The sequence below is a fragment of the Ranitomeya variabilis genome, chromosome 6 (assembly GCF_051348905.1).
Source record: "Ranitomeya variabilis isolate aRanVar5 chromosome 6, aRanVar5.hap1, whole genome shotgun sequence".
In the NCBI taxonomy this organism is placed as follows: Eukaryota; Metazoa; Chordata; class Amphibia; order Anura; family Dendrobatidae; genus Ranitomeya; species Ranitomeya variabilis.
The window spans coordinates 509,575,374-509,599,551 of record NC_135237.1 but is presented as its reverse complement, the minus strand read 5'-3'; the positions used below and the strand labels follow the sequence as shown (position 1 = coordinate 509,599,551).

The 24,178-nt window shown below is 45.1% G+C and overlaps 1 protein-coding gene across 1 annotated transcript in view; it reads left to right on the top strand.

Moving 5' to 3' along the window:
* The window catches only part of LAPTM4B (lysosomal protein transmembrane 4 beta), a 117,535-nt gene that overhangs the window by 24,180 nt on the left and 69,177 nt on the right, over positions 1-24,178 (top strand). The gene's annotated exons all lie outside the window — the stretch shown is intronic.

Here is a 24,178-nt window from a genome sequence, read left to right as displayed (position 1 = left end):
TATAACACAGCCTAAACAGTATATAAAACAGCCCACGTACTATATACCACGGCACACGTACTATATAACACAGCCCACGTACTATATAACACAGCCCACGTAGTATATAGCAGCCATGCAGTATATAACACTAGCCATGCAGTATATAGCACAGCCCACGCAGTATATAACACAGCCCAAACAGTATATAAAACAGCCCACGTACTATATAACACAGCCCACATACTATATAACACAGCCCATGCAGTATATAGCAGCCACGCAGTATATAACACTAGCCACATAGTATATAACACTGCCCACGTAATATATAGCACAGCCCATGCAGTACAAAACACAGGCCACATAGTATCTAACACTGGCCACGTAGTATACAGCAGCCACACGGTATATAACACAGCCCACGTACTATATAGCAGCACCATATCCCTGTTAAAAAAAATAATTAAAATAAAAAATAGTTATATACTCACCCGCAGGGATCCAGCGAAGCTCTGGTGATGTGCGCGCGGCTGCCGCCATCTTCCGTTCCCAGGATGCATTGCGAAATTACCCAGATGACTTAGCGGTCTCGCGAGACCGCTAAGTCTTCTGGGTTATTTCGCAATGCATCTCTGGGAACGGAAGCTGGCGGGAGCCGCGCGCCTCGGCGGAGGGTGAGAATAGCAGGTTTTTTGTTTTTTTATTATTTTTAACATTTCATCTTTTTACTATTGATGCTGCATAGGCAGCATCAATAGTAAAAAGTTGGGGACACACAGGGTTAATAGCAGCGATAACGGAGTGCGTTACCCGCGGCATAACGCGGTCCGTTACTGCTGGCATTAACCCTGTGTGAGCGGTGACTGGAGGGGAGTATGCGGGCGCCAGGCACTGACTGAACGGGAGTAGGGAGGGACTAATCAGACTGTGCCCGTCGCTGATTGGTCGCGGCAGCTATGACAGGCAGCTGGCGAGACCAATCAGCGACGCGGGATTTGAGGACAGAAAGACGGAAGTACCCCTTAGACAATTATATATATATAGATACCTACAACAAAATAAAGAAAAGTACAAAAAAATACATACAGTAATCTATATATATAAGAGGCATCGTGATTACTCGCTAATCCCGCCCCTGCACAGTACACAATCCCGCCCCCACCACATTACCACACAATCCCGTCCCCCCACCACATTACCACACACAATCCCACCCCCTCACCACATTACCACACACAATCCCGCCCCCCCACCACATTACCACACACAATCCCGCCCCCCACCACATTACCACACATAATCCCGCCCCCCACCACATTACCACACACAATCCTGCCCCCCACCCCATTACCACACACAATCCTGCCCCCACCACATTACCACACACAATCCCGCCCCACAACACATCACCACACATAATCCCGCCCCCCAACACATTACCACACATAATCCCGCCCCCCCACCGCCACACATAATCCCGCCCCACCACCACATCACCACACATAATCCCGCCCCCCACATCACCACACATAATCCCGCCCCCCACCACATCACCACACATAATCCCGCCCCCCACCACATCACCACACATAATCCCGCCCCCAACACATTACCACACATAATCCCGCCCCCCCACCGCCACACATAATCCCGCCCCCCCACCGCCACACATAATCCCGCCCCACCACCACATCACCACACATAATCCCGCCCCCCACATCACCACACATAATCCCGCCCCCCTCCACATCACCACACATAATCCCGCCCCCACCACATCACCACACATAATCCCGCCCTCGACCACATTACCCCACATAATCCCGCCCCCCCACCACATCACCACAGATAATCCCCCCACCACAATACCACACATAATCCCGCCCCCCCACATTACCACACATAAACCCGCCCTCGACCACATTACCGCACATAATCCCGCCCCCCACCACATCACCACAGATAATCCCACCCCCCCACCACATTACCCCACATAATCCCGCCCCCCCACCACATCACCACAGATAATCCCGCCCCCCACCACATCATCACACATAATCCCGCCCCCCACCACATTACCACAATTATTGTTATTAACTTCATTTTAAGTTAATTTACCACCTGCGTAAGCGCTATTGAATGTTTTCATTATTTATTGAAAATGTGTGCAACCTGTAAAGCGCTGCGGAATATGTTAGTGCTATATAAAAATAAAGATTATTATTATTATTATTTAGATAGCAATGAGCGTGCCCAGCGTTAGCTGGCTGGAATCAGCTAGTTAGTATTATAAATGTTAATAATTATATAATGTTAAAATAATGTTAATTATTTGTATTATTGTGGAATGGATGTGAACTAGAAATCTCTGTGAATAAATGATAAATTATTTTATTTCTTGTTTATCAGAACAGCAGCGTGCTGAGCGTAATATTAGATGTAATTCCCCTGAACTCCATGAAGTGACCTTTTGACTTTTTTTGTGTAAGACTGAGGTGATAAACCCCTAAGGAGATTACTGTGCTAACTGTGTGTATTAGGCCATCAGTCGTTGGCAACGTGATAGAAAGGAACATAACATTAGACACCATGGAATTCTAAGGACATATACAAGTGCTTCTCACAAAATTAGAATATCATCAAAAAGTTAATTTATTTCAGTTGTACCAATACCTGGTTTAAAAACAACAGTATCACTGTGATTGATTGGCCAGCAAACTCGCCTGACCTTAACCCCATAGAGGATCTATGGGGTATCGTCAAGAGGAAGATGAGAGACACTATTAGGGTGGTCTTTTAATTCGAGACCCTCGATTGTCTGCTCCTGATCTAATCCATAAATCAAGTGCATGCACGGAAGAAATGACACTGGACACAGAGTCAGATATATGCCCCTCTCTTGATTAGAGTAGGCACAGAACTCGTTCGTTGGTACAGATACAGTATCATATATAGTAGAAAGCGATAGGGCGGAGATAATGCATAGCTTGTAAGCCGCGTGTATGTCCCTGATTGGCTGATTACTTATATGGTCTTGTGTGTTGCATCAGCCTCCTCCCGGATCCATCTTGCATAACAGGGTGTTGTCCTGGATACAGGCGCCATCTTGCCATATTATATTTAAGCAAGCTAATGTAAGGTCAATAATTAATCAGCCAAACTCTCCTTCACAACACCAGACCCAACAATGCAGACAAGGTGAAGGCAGCTATCAAAGCAACCTGGGCTTCCATAATGCCTCAGTAGCGACACAGACTTATCGCCTCCATGCCACGCCGCCTTGAGGCAGTAACTGATGCGAAAGGAGCTTCGACCAAGTACTGAGTGCATTTACTGAACATACATTTCAGTAGGCCAACATTTCAGATTTTAAAATAATTTTTCAAGCTGGTGTTATAAAGTATTCTAATTTACTGAGATAATGACTTTTGGGTTTTCATTGGCTGTAAGCCATAATCATTAGTGATCAGCGAATATACTTGTTACTCGAGATTTCCCGAGCACACTCGGGTGTTCTCCGAGTATTTTTTAGTGCTCGGAGATTTAGTTTTTCTTGCCGCAGCTGAATGATTTACATCTGTTAGCCAGCATAAGTACATGTGGGGGTTGCCTGGTTGATAGGGAATCCCCACATGTACTTACGCTGGCTAACAGATGTAAATCATTCAGCTGCGGCAAGAAAAACTAAATCTCCGAGCACTAAAAAATACTCGGAGGACACCTGAGCATGCTCAAGAAATCTTGAGTAACGAGTATATTCGCTCACCACTACTAATCATCAACATTAACAGAAATAAACACTTGAAATAGATCACTCTCTTTGTAATGACTCTATATAATATACGAGTTTCACTTTTTGTATTGAAGAATGGAAATAAATTAACTTTTTGATCATATTCTAATTTAGTAAGAAGCACTTGTAGAAGGTGGAGAAACAATTTTTTTTCTCTTGCACATACTGTATGAAGCACTATGTGGGGCCGTTATACTGTATAGAGCACTATGTGGGGAGCATTATGCTGCATGGAGCACTATGTTGGCCCATTATACTGTATGAAGCACTCTGTGGGCCCATTATACTATATGGGGCACTATTTGGAGCCATTATATTGATGGAGCACTATGTGGTGCAGATCAGGTGATGTGTATTTGTGTAATGAGGATGGTGCAGTCTAAGGATACAACACCCTTTATCAAGGTATGCAGAATTATTAGGCAGCTCATTTTCCTCAGACAAAATGGCCCAAAAAGAGATTTAACTGACTGTGAAAAGTCTAAAATTGTGCCAAGTCATATAGAAAGAGGCCAAACTCTTGAAATTGCTAAGATATTGGGGCGCTATCACAGAACCAGCAAAAGTTTTGTTGCAAATACAGGGTCGTCAAAAATGTGTTGAGAAAGAAAGACGCAGTAGTGTAGAATTAAACATGAAGCCATTATCCTCAAGAGCTGTCATATTCCAGAACTGCAGCCACCCTGGAGGCTCAGAAGTACAAAGTGTTCAGAGATATGGCCGGGGTAAGGGAAGCTGAAACTGACCACCACTGGGCAAGACACAGAAGTACAAGGTGTTCAGTGTTCAGAGACACGGCCGAGGTAAGGAAGGCTGAAACCCAACCACCACTGGGCAAGACACAGAAGTACAAGGTGTTCAGTGTTCAGAGACACGGCCGAGGTAAGGAAGGCTGAAACCCAACCACCACTGGGCAAGACACAGAAGTACAAGGTGTTCAGTGTTCAGAGACACGGCCGAGGTAAGGAAGGCTGAAACCCAACCACCACTGGGCAAGACACACAAGTACAAGGTGTTCAGTGTTCAGAGACACGGCCGAGGTAAGGGAAGCTGAAACTGACCACCACTGGGCAAGACACAGGAGGGAAATTGTCAAGACTGTGCCAAGAAATATCTGAAGACAGATTTTTAACCCCTTAAGCCCGTATGACGTACTATACCGTCGAGGTGGGGTGGGCCTTAATTCCCGGTGACGGGATAGTACGTCATACGCGATCGGCCGCGCTCACGGGGGGAGCGCGGCCGATCGCGGCCGGGTGTCGGCTGCATATCGCAGCTGACATCCGGCACTATGTGCCAGGAGCGGTCACGGACCGCCCCCGGCACATTAACCCCCGGCACACCGCGATCAAACATGATCGCGGTGTACCGGCGGTACAGGGAAGCATCGCGCAGGGAGGGGGCTCCCTGCGGGCTTCCCTGAGACGATCGGTACAAGGTGATGTACTCACCTCATACCGAACGTCTTCTCCCTGCAGGCCCCGGATCCAAAATGGCCGAGGGGCTGTATCCGGGTCCTGCAGGGAGCACTTCCGGGTCGGAGCAGGCTGCAGATGAAAGCTGCAGCCTGCTCCGATGAAAGTATGATCGCCGATCTGATAGAGTGCTGTGCACACTATCAGATCTGCGATCTGTGATGTCCCCCCCTGGGACAAAGTAAAAAAGTAAAAAAAAAAATTTCCACATGTGTAAAAAAAAAAAATAAAAATTCCTAAATAAATAATAATAAAAAAAAAATATTATTCCCATAAATACATTTCTTTATCTAAAAAAAACAAACAAAAACAATAAAAGTACACATATTTAGTATCGCCGCGTCCGTAACGACCCAACCTATAAAACTGGCCCACTAGTTAACCCCTTCAGTAAACACCGTAAGAAAAAAAAAAAAAAAACGAGGCAAAAAACAACGCTTTATTACCATACCGCCGAACAAAAAGTGGAATAACACGCGATCAAAAAGACGGATATAAATAACCATGTTACCGCTGAAAACGTCATCTTGTCCCGCAAAAAACGAGCCGCCATACAGCATCATCAGCAAAAAAATAAAAAAGTTATAGTCCTCAGAATAAAGCGATGCCAAAATAATTATTTTTTCTATAAAATAGTTTTTATCGTATAAAAGCGTCAAAACATAAAAAAATGATATAAATGAGGTATCGCTGTAATCGTACTGACCCGACGAATAAAACTGCTTTATCAATTTTACCAAGCGCAGAACGGTATAAACGCCTCTCCCAAAAGAAATTCATGAATAGCTGGTTTTTGGTTATTCTGCCTCACAAAAATCGGAATAAAAAGTGATAAAAAAAGGTCACGTGTCCGAAAATGTTACCAATAAAAACGTCAACTCGTCCCGCAAAAAACAAGACCTCACATGACTCTGTGGACCAAAATGTGGAAAAATTATAGGTCTCAAAATGTGGAGACGCAAAAACTTTTTTGCTATAAAAAGCGTCTTTTAGTCTGGTTTCACACTTGCGTTTTTATCTGCATGCGTTTTTTAAAAAAACCGCATGTGTGAAAAAATGCATGTAAACGCGGTAAAACGCATGCGTTTTTATAGAAAAACACAAGAAAACAAGAAAAAAACAAAAAACCCTAACCCTACCCCTAACCTGAAATACGTGGCACTGAAATACGTGGCACTGAAATATACGTTTATATACGTATATACGTATATAAGTGCCACGATATTTCAGTGGCCACGTATATAAGTGCCACGTATTTAAGTGCCACGTATTTAAGTGCCACGTATTTCAGTGCCACGTATTTACGTGCCACGTATTTACGTGCCACGTATTTTTCAGTGCCTGAAATACGTGGCACTGAAATACGTGGCACTGAAATATCGTGGCACTGAAATATCGTGGCACTGAAGTATTTACGTGCCACGTATTTTTCAGTGCCTGAAATACGTGGCACTGAAATACGTGGCACTGAAATACGTGGCACTGAAATATCGTGGCACTGAAATACGTGGCACTTAAATACGTGGCACTTAATACGTGGCACTTAAATACGTGGCTCTTAAATACGTGGCTCTTAAATACGTGGCACTTATATACGTGGCACTTATGACTGTCAGAAAATGTTCAGTAAACGGTTAGGGGTGAGGTTAGGGGTAGGGTTTCAGGTAGAATTGGGGAGTTTCCACTGTTTAGGCACATCAGGGGCTCTCCAAACGCGACATGGCGTCCAATCTCAATTCCAGCCAATTCTGCATTGAAAAAGTAAAACAGTGCTCCTTCCCTTCCGAGCTCTCCCGTGCGTCCAAAAAGGGGTTTACCCCAACATATGGGGTATCAGCGTACTAGGGACAAATTGAACAACAACTTCTGGGGTCCAAGTTCTCTTGTTATCCTTGGGAAAATAAAAATTTGGGGGGCTAAAAATCATTTTTGTGGGAAAAAAAATATGTTTTATTTTCACGGCTCTGCGTTGTAAACTGTAGTGAAACACTTGGGGGTTCAAAGTTCTCACAACACATCTAGATAAGTTCCTTGGGAGGTCTAGTTTCCAATATGGGGTCACTTGTGGGGGGTTTGTACTATTTGGGTACATCAGGGGCTCTGCAAATGCAACGTGATGCCTGCAGACCAATCCATTTAAGTCTGCATTCCAAATGGCGCTCCTTCCCTTCCGAGCTCTGTCATGCGCCCAAACAGTGGTTCCCCCCCACATAGGGGGTATCAGCGTACTCAGGACAAATTGGACAACAACTTTTAGGGTCCAATTTATTCTGATACCCTTGTGAAAATACAAAACTGGGGGCTAAAAAATCATTTTTGTGAAAAAAAAAAATAATTTTTATTTTCACGGCTCTGCGTTATAAACTGTAGTGAAACACTTGGGGGTTCAAAGTTCTCACAACACATCTAGATAAGTTCCTTGGGGGGTCTAGTTTCCAATATGGGGTCACTTGTGGGGGGTTTGTACTGTTTGGGTACATCAGGGGCTCTGCAAATGCAACGTGACGCCTGCAGACCAATCCATTTAAGTCTGCATTCCAAATGGCGCTCCTTCCCTTCCGAGCTCTGTCATGTGCCCAAACAGTGGTTCCCCCCCACATAGGGGGTATCAGCGTACTCAGGACAAATTGGACAACACCTTTTAGGGTCCAATTTATCCTGATACCCTTGTGAAAATACAAAACTGGGGGCTAAATTTCATTTTTGTGAAAAAAAAAAAATATTATTTTCACGGCTCTGCGTTATAAACTGTAGTGAAACACTTGGGGGTTCAAAGTTCTCACAACACATCTAGATAAGTTCCTTGGGGGGTCTAGTTTCCAATATGGGGTCACTTGTGGGGGGTTTGTACTGTTTGGGTACATCAGGGGCTCTGCAAATGCAACGTGACGCCTGCAGACCAATCCATTTAAGTCTGCATTCCAAATGGCGCTCCTTCCCTTCCGAGCTCTGTCATGCGCCCAAACAGTGGTCCCCCCCACAAATGGGGTATCAGCATACTCCAGACAAATTGGACAACAACTTTTGGGGTCCAATTTATCCTGATACCCTTGTGAAAATACAAAACTGGGGGCTAAAAAATCATTTTTGTGAAAAAAAAAATAATTTTTATTTTCACGGCTCTGCGTTATAAACTGTAGTGAAACACTTGGGGGTTCAAAGCTCTCAAAACACATCTAGATAAGTTCCTTAGGGGGTCTACTTTCCAAAATGGTGTCACTTGTGGGGGGGTTTAATGTTTAGGCACATCAGGGGCTCTCCAAACGCAACATGGCATCCCATCTTAATTCCAGTCAATTTTGCATTGAAAAGTAAAATAGCGCTTCTTCCCTTCTGAGCTCTGCTATGCGCCCAAACAATGGTTTACACCCACATATGGGGTATCGTCGTACTCAGGACAAATTGCACAACAACTTTTGTGGTCTAATTTCTTCTCTTACCCTTGGGGAAATAAAAAAATGGGGGTGAAAAGATCATTTTTGTGAAAAAATATGATTTTTTATTTTTACGGCTCTGCATTATAAACTTCTGTGAAGCACTTGTTGGGTCAAAGTGCTCAACACACATCTAGATAAGTTCCTTAAGGGGTCTACTTTCCAAAATGGTGTCACTCGTGGGGGGTTTCAATGTTTAGGCACATTAGGGGCTCTCCAAACGCAACATGGCGTCCCATCTCAATTCCAGTCAATTTTGCATTGAAAAGTCAAATGGTGCTCCTTCCCTTCTGAGCTCTGCCCTGCGCCCAAACAATGGTTTACACCCACATATGGGGTATCAGTGTACTCAGGACAAATTGCACAACAATTTTTGGGGTCCAATTTCTTCTCTTACCCTTGGGAAAATAAAAAATTGGGGGTGAAAAGATCATTTTTGTGAAAAAATATGATTTTTTATTTTTACGGCTCTGCATTATAAACTTCTGTAAAGCACTTGTTGGGTCAAAGTGCTCACCACACATCTAGATAAGTTCCTTAGGGGGTCTACTTTCCAAAATGGTGTCACTTGTTAGGGGTTTCAATGTTTAGGCACATCAGGGGCTCTCCAAACGCAACATGGCGTCCCATCTCAATTCCAGTCAATTTTGCATTGAAAAGTCAAATGGCGCTCCTTTGCTTCCAAGCTCTGCCATGCGCCCAAACTGTGGTTTACCCCCACATATGGGGTATCAGCGTACTCAGGACAAATTGTACAACAACTTTTGGGGTCTATTTTCTCCTGTTACCCTTGGTAAAATAAAACAAATTGGAGCTGAAATAAATTTTGTGTGAAAAAAAGTTAAATGTTCATTTTTATTTAAACATTCCAAAAATTCCTGTGAAACACCTGAAGGGTTAATAAACTTCTTGAAAGTGGTTTTGAGTACCTTGAGGGGTGCAGTTTTTAGAATGGTGTCACACTTGGGTATTTTCTATCATATAGACCCGTCAAAATGACTTCAAATGAGATGTGGTCCCTAAAAAAAAATGGTGTTGTAAAAATGAGAAATTGCTGGTCAACTTTTAACCCTTATAACTCCGTCACAAAAAAAATTTTGGTTCCAAAATTGTGCTGATGTAAAGTAGACATGTGGGAAATGTTATTTATTAAGTATTTTGTGTGATATATGTCTGTGATTTAAGGGCATAAAAATTCAAAGTTGGAAAATTGCGAAATTTTCAAAATTTTCGCCAAATATTCATTTTTTTCACAAATAAACGCAAGTTATATCGAAGAAATTTTACCACTAACATGAAGTACAATATGTCACGAGAAAACAATGTCAGAATCGCCAAGATCCGTTAAAGCGTTCCAGAGTTATAACCTCATAAAGGGACAGTGGTCAGAATTGTAAAAATTGGCCTGGTCATTAACGTGCAAACCACCCTCGGGGCTTAAGGGGTTAAAAAGGTCTTATGGACTGATGAGACGAGAGTGACTCTTGACGGACCAAATGGATGGGCCTGTGGCTGGATCAGTAATGGGCACAGTCAACAGATTAAGAAGCTGACAGACTCCATGGATAGAGCTTATATTGGTCACTTATATATATTTCAGAAATGTATTTTTAGACATTTCGAGTTGTTTGGTTATTATTCTCACTTTAATAGATGAAACTAAAGATAAAATTGAGATGGGGAAATTTACGTTTTTCATTTAGCTACATAATAATAGTGAACTAGTAATTCTGCACACAGAAATATACTCATAAGACAAAATCTCACTTTAACTTTCTTAAATATTCAGATTTATTAACCTCTTGGACTGATCGACAGCGTGGTAGTTATTCAATAATAAAATTAGTCATCAGAGATACAAGTTACCTAATAGTTGTGCTGACATTGCAGTTATAGCTGTAAATTATATCTGGGGTTATACTGAACTTATGGTGGTAAACCGAAGACAACCTCCCAGAGCACCTTCCATTGTAATGCCGGCCGTGGTGCCGGTTCTCAAGCAATCATAAGCTTCCTGATTTTATTACAAGGATGGTTTTGCCTTGCTCTGTGCTCCATGGCGCCGTCACCAGGACACCACCAGACAATGCATCTCATACATTATGTTAAGAGAACTGTTACCATTATGTATTCTGGATTTAATAGCTTCTGATCCACCTTCTATATTACTATTCATACACTGCCTAATGGAGTGCTGCGTTAGCTCCAGGGCTTGGTTTGTCCTCTAGATGTCTCTTGTACCTTTTCATTTATCCTTACATCAAAGAAATAACCTATAAAAAGCAAATCCCCCCGAGAGAGCTCTTGTCTTTTTGTTTTTTTTTTCCCCCGTTTTAACTGTGTCATTTAGTGCAGCGCAGTGGAAGAACATCTTACCGTGGATTCATTATCAATGTGACATTCTAGAAAAGAGCAAAGTCATGTTTTTTGTGTACATACCCTTGGGGGAAATCGTCTGCTTGTAGTTTATTTTTGTATGTTTTAGAAAACGATCCTTTCCATGTCTTTGGTTGGAGCAGTGATACAAGCTAGATACACTCGTTTCTTTTGTCACTGTTTTTGTTGGGATCACTAAACATAACAGTTCTGGGCTTTAAGAAAAAACGTGTCAAATATCTCAGTAGACATACAATTAACTTGCACAGTAATTTATCACTGAAAAATAGCTGTTGTTGCAGAATTTCTTAAAGGTTACAAAAGCAAGAAACCTCTTCAGCCTTTTCTCTGTGGATATAAAAATGGAGGTATGGCCTATTAGTCTCCTTACACTGGCATGCCATGTATGTTACTCTCCACAAGCAGAAATGTTACCTCTTACAGCCCTGTCAGAGGCCTCTTATACAGCCACATCAGATCTCATGCTTTACCCTGACGAGGGGCAACACCCAAAAACACCATGTCTGCAAATTGAAATTTTGGTTTGGCTTTTATCCTAAGTCATTTGGCAAGGGACATTAAAGGGTGGATATTGACTTTTACTATTGCTACTTGCTAGAGTTCAAGTCTACTTCCTCTCTGAAGAGGCATTTTGAATATTTAATTGTCCAAAGGAGCTTTGCATGGCCTATAAGTCTCCTTATTCTGGCGTGTCAAGCATATCAACCACCACAAAGAGAAACGTTACCACTTAGACCCTAAATTGGAGGCCTAAGATCTATCCCTCTGGTGTCAAGGAGTGACCGGCCATGAAGAGACGGAAGACACACATACTTGGTCAGGAAATGACTTTCTAGATCCCTTTTTATTATGGTGACCAATAAAAATGCATACGTGCAAACAATATTATCTTGGGATGGAGGATACTATGTGGATCACAGCTGCTCTTTTGTGTAATTTCAGCTAATGCTTCCATAAAATAATAAAATGGGTAGTAGTTTGTTAAATAACCGAGATGCTGTCTTTGTCTGTATATCGTGCCTAGCACTGTTCATGCAGAGGGGCCTACCGTGGAATTCACCCGGTCCTCTGTGGTCCAGTCCGAGCCTCTGCTACATTGTTGCTCATATATCAGATAAACCTCATGATTTAAAAGATGCCCAAAACCGCTCCCTGAAAACTTATTGCTAACCTTATTCTGCTTATCTCAGTGGCATTTGCAGGTATTAGTGACGATCACAAGTCCCAAAGCTCAGAATTAGGAAATTCCAAAATAGAACAGACAGAGACAGAATAGAAGGAAAAATAGAGTATGTCAAGAACAATAGTATGTTCATACTTTCACATTATCCTAATTTCTCTCACAAGTCCCATCCACTCTACCTGGTCTTATGTATGGAGGAAATGCTCGCGCATCCCCTGCCAAGGAAATTTTTTACTCTCTGATTTAAAGAAGCCTCTGGCATTCAGATAGTGCTGGTACTAGCATTATGTTATTAGCTGGCAATTGTCAGAACTTTACCGTCCACGCACTGCTGCTTTAGTCTGTACTGTCGACAAAGATGCTAGATGGTGCCCTGACTGCCCAGGTAGACCAATAGGTGGCGATTCTGGCCAACCGGAACATTTGAGACTCATCCCAACCACTGCTCATGTCGGCAGCCGGGGCCCACTTGGGATTCACCTTTTCCCCTATGGGCCAGAATACCACTTGTTGGTCTAGCTGGGAAGCCAAGTGCACCGTTGCGCTCCATTCCTCTGAATTAACCAATGGATACCTATTTTGCATTGTCTGCTTTACCTCTAGGATAGTGACCTTGCTGTTCCTGACTCCATTTTTGGTTTCAATTTTGCTCTTATTATTTATTCTCTGGTTTGATTTCCCCTCTGTTCGCTCCAGTGATCAGAGACTACTGTGCAGGGAGCCTCAACAAAAAAAAACAGATCACTGTAGAGGGTTTAATGGGTGAAAACCAGGTAGCTCCTTAAACTTTTGCTAAATAGAGTGGCCTGTACGAAGCTGACCATGGGAAGTCATTTTGATCTTGTTGGGGTTTTTTTTACACCCACCTGTCTATGTTCCTGATCACAGTTCATTTGAGTTAGAAATTCTGCATATTGTCTAGTTCCTTATTATTAGGTGATTCTTAGGATTTTACTCTTCCACCCAAACTCTGGCAGCACTTCACGGATTTGTGTCCAGTAAAGCTTAAGAGACTAAACGTCGCCCATCAAGAGCTGAGACCTAGTCCACTCCGTTTCAATCCTAAGAGATTTCCGTCGATGGTCAAGCCGAGAAGATCCATGAGGAGACTGCAACTGGCGGGACACGCCTGCGACTGAGGAGAGACATTGCATGTGACCAGGGCCGTCACTTCCAGCTATCCTCTAATGATTTCGGCGGGGTCAACTGGGATTAGGGTTACAGGTTGGGAGGGGGCCGGTTGAAGCATTCACAGGCTCTGTTCTCTTGTGGATGATACGGCATGGTTCGCGATTTATCAATTCCGTAGGTACGATACAGCTCATTTATCACTCACTCTTGGTTGGAGTGAATTCGCTTTGAGCATCCATATATGCGGATGAAGTCCTGACGGATGGTGCTGGCTGCAACTTCGGCCATTTCATCCCGAGTGGAGGGTCACCACCGCAAACTTGGTGAACTGATCAGTCATCACCACGCAGTACCTATAGCCACTGTGTGAAGTTCCGATCATCAGACACTCGATCATCAGACGCTCCAAGGGCACAGAGGTTCGGATAGTGTTATGGTTCTCAATGGCAAGAGAACATAGCCCAGCAAACATAAGAACTAGCTCTTGGAAGGATGGAAACTAAACTGACCATGAACTAAACCTGCCGCACAACTAACAGTAGCCGGGTAGCGTAGCCTGCGTTTTATCCCTAGACGCCCAGCGCCGGCCGGAGGACTAACTAATCCTGGCAGAGGAAAAATATAGTCCTGGCTCACCTCTAGAGAAATTTCCCCGAAAGGCAGACAGAGGCCCCCACAAATATTGGCGGTGATTTTAGATGAAATGACAAACGTAGTATGAAAATAGGTTTAGCAAAATTGAGGTCCGCTTACTAGATAGCAGGAAGACCGAAAGGACACTTTCATGGTCAGCTGAAAACCCTATCAAAACACCATCCAGAAATTACTTTAAGACTCTAGTATTAACTCATAACATCAGAGTGGCAATTTCAGATCACAAGAGCTTTCCAGACACAGAAACGAAACTACAGCTGTGAACTGGAACAAAATGCAAAAACAAACAAGGACTAAAGTCCAACTTAGCTGGGAGTTGTCTAGCAGCAGGAACATGCACAGAAAGGCTTCTGATTACAATGTTGACCGGCATGGAAGTGACAGAGGAGCAAGGCTAAATAGCGACTCCCACATCCTGATGGAAACAGGTGAACAGAGAGGATGATGCACACCAGTTCAATTCCACCAGTGGCCACCGGGGGAGCCCAAAATCCAATTTCACAACAGTACCCCCCCCTCAAGGAGGGGGCACCGAACCCTCACCAGAACCACCAGGGCGATCAGGATGAGCCCTATGAAAGGCACGGACCAAATCGGAGGCATGAACATCAGAGGCAGTCACCCAAGAATTATCCTCCTGACCGTATCCCTTCCATTTGACCAGATACTGGAGTTTCCGTCTGGAAACACGGGAGTCCAAGATTTTTTCCACAACGTACTCCAACTCGCCCTCAACCAACACCGGAGCAGGAGGCTCAACGGAAGGCACAACCGGTACCTCATACCTGCGCAATAATGACCGATGAAAAACATTATGAATAGAAAAAGATGCAGGGAGGTCCAAACGGAAGGACACAGGGTTAAGAATCTCCAATATCTTGTACGGGCCGATGAACCGAGGCTTAAACTTGGGAGAAGAAACCCTCATAGGGACGAAACGAGAAGACAACCACACCAAGTCCCCAACACAAAGCCGAGGACCAACCCGACGCCGGCGGTTGGCAAAAAGCTGAGTCTTCTCCTGGGACAACTTCAAATTGTCCACTACCTGCCCCCAAATCTGATGCAACCTCTCCACCACAGCATCCACTCCAGGACAATCCGAAGATTCCACCTGACCAGAAGAAAATCGAGGATGAAACCCCGAATTACAGAAAAAGGGAGACACCAAGGTGGCAGAGCTGGCCCGATTATTGAGGGCAAACTCCGCTAAAGGCAAAAAAGCAACCCAATCATCCTGATCTGCAGACACAAAACACCTCAAATATGTCTCCAAGGTCTGATTCGTCCGCTCGGTCTGGCCATTAGTCTGAGGATGGAAAGCAGACGAGAAAGACAAATCTATGCCCATCCTAGCACAGAATGCTCGCCAAAATCTAGACACGAATTGGGTACCTCTGTCAGAAACGATATTCTCCGGAATACCATGCAAACGGACCACATTTTGAAAAAACAGAGGAACCAACTCGGAAGAAGAAGGCAACTTAGGCAGGGGAACCAAATGGACCATTTTAGAGAAACGATCACACACCACCCAGATGACAGACATCTTCTGAGAAACAGGAAGATCCGAAATAAAATCCATCGAGATGTGCATCCAGGGCCTCTTCGGGATAGGCAAGGGCAACAACAATCCACTAGCCCGAGAACAACAAGGCTTGGCCCGAGCACAAACGTCACAAGACTGCACGAAGCCTCGCACATCTCGAGACAGGGAAGGCCACCAGAAGGACCTTGCCACCAAATCCCTGGTACCAAAGATTCCAGGATGACCTGCCAACGCAGAAGAATGAACCTCAGAAATGACTTTACTGGTCCAATCATCAGGAACAAACAGTCTACCAGGTGGGCAACGATCAGGTCTATCCGCCTGAAACTCCTGCAAGGCCCGCCGCAGGTCTGGAGAAACGGCAGACAATATCACTCCATCCTTAAGGATACCTGTAGGTTCAGAATTACCAGGGGAGTCAGGCTCAAAACTCCTAGAAAGGGCATCCGCCTTAACATTCTTAGAACCCGGCAGGTAGGACACCACAAAATTAAACCGAGAGAAAAACAACGACCAGCGCGCCTGTCTAGGATTCAGGCGTCTGGCGGACTCAAGATAAATCAGATTTTTGTGGTCAGTCAATACCACCACCTGATGTCTAGCCCCCTCAAGCCAATGACGCCATTCCTCAAAAGCCCACTTCATGGCCAAAAGCTCCCGATTCCCAATATCATAATTCCGCTCGGCGGGCGAAAATTTACGCGAGAAAAAAGCACAAGGTCTCATCACGGAGCAATCGGAACTTCTCTGCGACAAAACCGCCCCAGCTCCGATTTCAGAAGCGTCGACCTCAACCTGAAAAGGAAGAGCAACATCAGGCTGACGCAACACAGGGGCGGAAGAAAAGCGGCGCTTAAGCTCCCGAAAGGCCTCCACAGCAGCAGGGGACCAATCAGCAACATCAGCACCCTTCTTAGTCAAATCAGTCAATGGTTTAACAACATCAGAAAAACCAGCAATAAATCGACGATAAAAGTTAGCAAAGCCCAAAAATTTCTGAAGACTCTTAAGAGAAGAGGGTTGCGTCCAATCACAAATAGCCTGAACCTTGACAGGATCCATCTCGATGGAAGAGGGGGAAAAAATATATCCCAAAAAGGAAATCTTTTGAACCCCAAAAACGCACTTAGAACCCTTCACACACAAAGAATTAGACCGCAAAACCTGAAAAACCCTCCTGACCTGCTGGACATGAGAGTCCCAGTCATCCGAAAAAATCAAAATATCATCCAGATACACAATCATAAATTTATCCAAATAATCACGGAAAATGTCATGCATAAAGGACTGAAAGACTGAAGGGGCATTTGAAAGACCAAAAGGCATCACCAAATACTCAAAGTGGCCCTCGGGCGTATTAAATGCGGTTTTCCACTCATCCCCCTGCTTAATTCGCACCAAATTATACGCCCCACGGAGATCTATCTTAGAGAACCACTTGGCCCCCTTTATGCGAGCAAACAAATCAGTCAGCAGTGGCAACGGATATTGATATTTAACCGTGATTTTATTCAAAAGCCGATAATCAATGCACGGCCTCAAAGAGCCATCTTTCTTAGCCACAAAGAAAAAACCGGCTCCTAAGGGAGATGACGAAGGACGAATATGTCCCTTTTCCAAGGACTCCTTTATATATTCTCGCATAGCCGCATGTTCAGGCACAGACAGATTAAATAAACGACCCTTAGGGTATTTACTACCCGGAATCAAATCTATGGCACAATCACACTCCCGGTGCGGAGGTAATGAACCAAGCTTAGGTTCTTCAAAAACGTCACGATATTCAGTCAAGAATTCAGGAATCTCAGAGGGAATAGATGATGAAATGGAAACCACAGGTACGTCCCCATGCGTCCCCTTACATCCCCAGCTTAACACAGACATAGCTTTCCAGTCAAGGACTGGGTTATGAGATTGCAGCCATGGCAATCCAAGCACCAACACATCATGTAGGTTATACAGCACAAGAAAGCGAATAATCTCCTGGTGATCCGGATTAATCCGCATAGTTACTTGTGTCCAGTATTGTGGTTTATTGCTAGCCAATGGGGTGGAGTCAATCCCCTTCAGGGGTATAGGAGTTTCAAGAGGCTCCAAATCATACCCACAGCGTTTGGCAAAGGACCAATCCATAAGACTCAAAGCGGCGCCAGAGTCGACATAGGCATCCGCGGTAATAGATGATAAAGAACAAATCAGGGTCACAGATAGAATAAACTTAGACTGTAAAGTGCCAATTGAAACAGACTTATCAAGCTTCTTAGTACGCTTAGAGCATGCTGATATAACATGAGTTGAATCACCGCAATAGAAGCACAACCCATTTTTTCGTCTAAAATTCTGCCGTTCACTTCTGGACAGAATTCTATCACATTGCATATTCTCTGGCGTCTTCTCAGTAGACACCGCCAAATGGTGCACAGGTTTGCGCTCCCGCAGACGCCTATCGATCTGGATAGCCATTGTCATGGACTCATTCAGACCCGCAGGCACAGGGAACCCCACCATAACATCCTTAATGGCATCAGAGAGACCCTCTCTGAAATTCGCCGCCAGGGCGCACTCATTCCACTGAGTAAGCACAGCCCATTTACGGAATTTCTGGCAGTATATTTCAGCTTCGTCTTGCCCCTGAGATAGGGACATCAAGGCCTTTTCCGCCTGAAGTTCTAACTGAGGTTCCTCATAAAGCAACCCCAAGGCCAGAAAAAACGCATCCACATTGAGCAACGCAGGATACTGTTATGGTTCTCAATGGCAAGAGAACATAGCCCAGCAAACATAAGAACTAGCTCTTGGAAGGATGGAAACTAAACTGACCATGAACTAAACCTGCCGCACAACTAACAGTAGCCGGGTAGCGTAGCCTGCGTTTTATCCCTAGACGCCCAGCGCCGGCCGGAGGACTAACTAATCCTGGCAGAGGAAAAATATAGTCCTGGCTCACCTCTAGAGAAATTTCCCCGAAAGGCAGACAGAGGCCCCCACAAATATTGGCGGTGATTTTAGATGAAATGACAAACGTAGTATGAAAATAGGTTTAGCAAAATTGAGGTCCGCTTACTAGATAGCAGGAAGACCGAAAGGACACTTTCATGGTCAGCTGAAAACCCTATCAAAACACCATCCAGAAATTACTTTAAGACTCTAGTATTAACTCATAACATCAGAGTGGCAATTTCAGATCACAAGAGCTTTCCAGACACAGAAACGAAACTACAGCTGTGAACTGGAACAAAATGCAAAAACAAACAAGGACTAAAGTCCAACTTAGCTGGGAGTTGTCTAGCAGCAGGAACATGCACAGAAAGGCTTCTGATTACAATGTTGACCGGCATGGAAGTGACAGAGGAGCAAGGCTAAATAGCGACTCCCACATCCTGATGGAAACAGGTGAACAGAGAGGATGATGCACACCAGTTCAATTCCACCAGTGGCCACCGGGGGAGCCCAAAATCCAATTTCACAACAGGATAGCCTGAATAGGAGCTCTGTACCAGGGGTTTGTTCATCTCACACCAGCAACATCTTTGGCAAACACCTTCAACCTTGTTTCGCAGTTGAGGCCAGTATACCAGTCATTGCAACCACCAAAAGGCACCCCTCTCATGGGTTTCTTTAGCCAGCTGTAATACCTGTGCTTCTAGGGACACTACCTGACAAGTGACGTCAAACTATTAAATAAGTTGAATCCTTTGACATAGCAGGCCATTTTTCAGAAAGAGCCTTTCTTACTGTCCCAAGATCTGTAGGGTACTTGGGGGTGAAGCGGTCCTAGTCTCCTGATCCAGCCTTTACTTCAGAACAACCCATTTCCTCAGCTTTGGTAGCTTTGGGTCAGACTGCTGCAAGTGTATCCATTCATCTCTGGAAGAACCCAGGATCTGGGTGTATCTGGAACCTTCTCTAGACTCATGGGCAGTTACTACAGCTGCAGCAAACTGCCTAAAATTCGGAATCTCATCACATTCAAGCTCTTCACTTATGTCTTTCTTTGGCCTGGGTGACTTGGGACAAGGCATCTGTATGAGTGTTTTGGGACTTAGACCAATAGGAGATCCTATACTGATATTTGGACATACTTGCAACCCACCGCTGTTCTAGTGTACCGAGCTTCGCATTCTCTAGGTGGGCCAAGGGGTTGTTGTCTGTCTGCACATGTATTTCTGACCCCGTCAAGTACTGGGTAAATTTCTCTGTCATGGCCCATACAAGCACAAGCAACTCCAGTTTGAACGAACTGCAATAGTCTGCATTAGTTTCTGTGTCTCTCAGTGACATGCTGACATACGCGATCATCCTCTCTTTTCCTTCTTGTACCTGAGCCACTATCTATACAGGCTCCCATCAGTGTACAGCATGAAGGGCTGTGAGAAGTCAGTGTATGCCATGACCAGGACATCGGTCAGCACCATCATCAGTGCCTGAAATGTGTTGTTGTGGACCTCACTGGATAGGTTGACGCTTGGCTCCTCTGGCTGTTCCCCGCAACAGCTCATTGAGTGGTACCACAACCTTAGCAAAGTATTTTATGAACCTGCAGTAGCATCCGGCTAGCCCTAGAAATCCTCTTAATTCTCTCAGGTTGGTCGGCGAAGTCAACTTTTGCACTGCAGCCACTTTCTCCGTGGTGGGGTAAACTCCTGCACTAGACACAGTGTGTCCCATGTATTCAATTTCCCACATGAGCAGGTGACACTTTCTGTGCTTAACTTTTAACCCATGTCTTTGAAGACACTCCAATACTTGCTCCAGCCGGTTAAGGTGATCTTCAAACGTGGTGGAATAAATTATTATGTCGTCTAGATATATCAAAGTGGCTTCGAATTTCAGATCTTCCAAGCATCTTTCCATCAAACACTGGAACGTTCCTGGTGCATTCATTAGACCGAAAGGCATCCAGATTAACTCGAACAGACCCATAGGAAGAGCAAAGACTGTCCTCAGGCAATCTTTATGAGTCACTAGAACTTGCAATTAGCCACTAGCCAAGTCAAGGGAGGAGAAATATTTAGCTTTTCCCAATGCAGATAGGGTCACTTTATTCTGGGCAAGGGATAGGAGTCCCATACAGTGCATGCGTTTAGTCTTTGGTAGTCTACTGTGACAGGTCACTGGCACGGTATATGAGGGGAGATATGTGTCACTGCACATAATGACGTCAGACTTCAGTGATGTGAAACTAGAGTATTTTACTCCAGCACACTACGTGTTGTGAGGGTTAAATTATAGTTGCGTACATGGGCTGGTTTTATGTGGACATCTACAGAGTTGGTGGAAGATGTCCACCTTATCTCCACCTGCAGTCGGCACAGCTGTGTGCTGACAAAACCGGTGTGATGTCACAGTCATGTGATCAGTCACATGGTCTGGGTTTGAATAGCTGGACTTGAGAAACAGTCGGTGTGCTGTGATTTGGAGTGGAAAAGACTCCAAATGGTGGCTCTAGGTGGAGCTGAAGACACATGGTGGTCTGAGAGGGCGAATCCCTCAGACAAATGGACTTTGCTATACGTTATCTTTTTGTTTTGCTGTTATGTCAGAAAGGTTCTGTTTACTTTGCTGAAGCCTGTTATGGCTTGTGCTGTTCCACAATAAACCAGAAGGTGATTTACCACAAGAAGCGTTCCTTTGTCTAGCTTGGGAAGCAGCTAAGTGAGTCAATCCCTCACACTACATAGAACCTCAAGGTGCCATGCTTTTTCCAAACTAACATGATGGGCACCGCTCAAGGACTCTGGTAGTTGCAAATCACGCTGTTGCGCAGCATGTGGTCCAGCAGTTCTGTCACCTCCAGGTACATCTGAGTGAGGATCTGCTGATATCTGCCTCAAATTGCAGCCGTAGTTCCTGTAAGGATCTCATGTTGAATAGCCTGGGTGCACCCAAAATCATGTTCATGTCAATCAACCACTCCCTGATATTGCTGCAATAACTGTTTAATCTGTCCAACTTGCCTCGAGGAGAACTCTGTGAGGTCATATGATCAGCCAGAGGGAAGACGTCAGGGGCCCCCTTGATACTGCACTGTTCACCTCAAATGTCCAGGATCTGTTGACGTATTTCTTGTACCCAGTCTGGCTCAGTATAGGTTGACTTGGGGGTGACCATTTCATGACTCCGGACCGCGTCGGTCAGGACAGGGGCCTCTCTCTCTCCAGGACTTTATCTTCGGCCCCGACCTCAAGGAAGCCCCAATCTGGATTCAAGCGTAGTTGCTCCATTAAGACCTATCTCAGGGAGGGATCCCTCATTCCAGCAACTAGTTGATCCTGCAGTGCTTTGTCCTATGGACCCAGTCCTCGGTGCCCGTCTTGGGTTTTCTTGTGATATGGGCCATCACATCCTACAATGCATTAACATCCTGAGCTATGATTTCACTCTCCCCTTGGACTCGCTGAAACAACCACATGTGGAGGCGCACTAGATCCATGGTGTCACTGTGCATTTCTTCCAAGATTCTTATCACCTTATCTACAGTGTCACGGTCCCTAGGTGGGCGTACATAACTGTCTGCGGGCCTCCCTGTCAAGGGTAAGGAGGGCTAACTTGGCCTGAGCAGAAAGGTTCAGGAGATACATGCACAGCATGCTTCTCAGCCTCTCTACCCAGTCCCACAGCAACCCGGTGCTCTCCGTGAACTTGGGAAGATTGCTGAGCATAGCCCCAAGGGTATATGTCCCTTGGCGGGCTTGAACAGAACTGGTCCACCATCTCCATGTCTGAATGTTGCATCCTGACGACTACACCAAATGTAATGCTGGTGTCTGAATGCAATGCACAGAGAACACAAGGCGGAACCAGTCAGGGATAGTTATTTATATACAGTGATTTAAAGTAACTCTAAACAATTAGTGTTAGTAACTAGGCAGGTCAACATTCAAGCAAAGATAACAATACATTTTGAAAAAAGAATAGTCTTTCTCTATATCTAACTTTAATGTTTCTTGCACAAAGGTGGTGCACCCAGTCGTGGGAGCCCCAATGTAATTTCTCTCTCTGCAAATCTGGCACCAGCGGGGGTCACCGGGTATTCCCACTAGGCCACAAGTCTCTCTTTGACGTAGTCTATCAAAGCCTGTTGAGCTTCACACACCAACTGGCCCCCTACCAACCTGTAACTCTAACCTCAGTCGACCCCGGTACCGTAGAGGATAGCTGGAATTAACGGCCCTGATCACACACACTGTCTCTCCACAGTCACAGTTCAGGCTCCTCATGGATCTTCTCAGTTTCACTGTCGACGGAAGTCTCTTAGGATTGGAATGGAGTGGACTAGGCCTCAGCTCTTGACGGGTGATGTCTGGTCCCTTGCACTAGGGCACAAATCCTGGTCTTGACTAGTGCAGGTGGAACTCGGAGTCCCCTTGAGTGGAATCTGGGCCTTGTCAGGCGGTGACCGACACCTTGAAGGCGTAGACTTTCCACGGAGGCCTGTTGCGCTGGCATCAGCGGCATCCCTGGAGCGTGTCTGCTCTACTCTCCTCTCTTGCACCAAATCCGTTTGCGGTTTGGCATGCAGTGCTTTTATATCAAGGAAGTCCTTCCTGTGGGTCACCTGATCAGGTCCAGCACACAAATTTGCTCCCCCTGTAAAGCTTCCAGCACAATTTAGTACCGCTTGAATTTACCTGGCCAGCAGATGGCAGTCTCTCCTCATTAATGGCAAATACTGCAAGGGCTCTGCGGGGATATCACTGCTTCTTATTACAAGGGGACATATTACTATGGAGGACTGATAGAGGTGTAATATCTGGAAAGGGAGACCAGTTATCCGGTCACACTATGGGGCAAGACCATCAGTGATCAGACTGGATTTGATATATTTTAAATAATACCCAATAAAATGTATAGTTTTAATACAGGCTGTGATATGTTGTTACCAGATACTCCAAGTGTTTATGCAGCGCCCCAGAGTCCTGGTCGTTGCAGTACTGATGCTCCGCCGCTAAGGGGGGCTATGGTACGTCTGATGGCACTGAAGGAGTTCACCTGACCAGGTATCACAGACACCAATACACTTCACAGTCTGGCCTCCAGGGGGAGCTAAGGGTGCTATGTATTAGGCCACTCCTCACAATCTGGTAAAACTGGGGGTTAGATAGGAAGTTAGTCAGAAGCTGACTGGGTTGGAACCAGGCAACATCCTGTGGCAGAGGGTGTTGCAGGGGAAGATTCAGGGGGGTCCCTGTCAGGGGTGGGATCCTGACAGAGGCCTAGCGAACAGAAGGAACGTTACGGGACCGCGCCTGCACTTCATCGCGGTGGTACCCCAAGAAAGGACAAGAAGCGAGGTTTATTGTGCTGAGTGAGAAACGAGATCAATGCAACAAGGAGAATTACCAGTAGGAGTCGTGCTGTAAGACGAGGCAACATCCTACTGAGGCGCGTAGCCGGTGGCTGGAAACGCCGAGGAAGTATTGAGCTCCAGGCCATACTTCAAACCTACAGCAGGACAGTCAGTTATAGGCGGGCTGTCTCACTCAAATCACCTAAGAAGACATAGGGGGCAACATTTGGAGAGGGGCGACACTAGGGTCCCGGAAGAGCTCCGAGCCTACCCGTCATACAGGTGCGTCC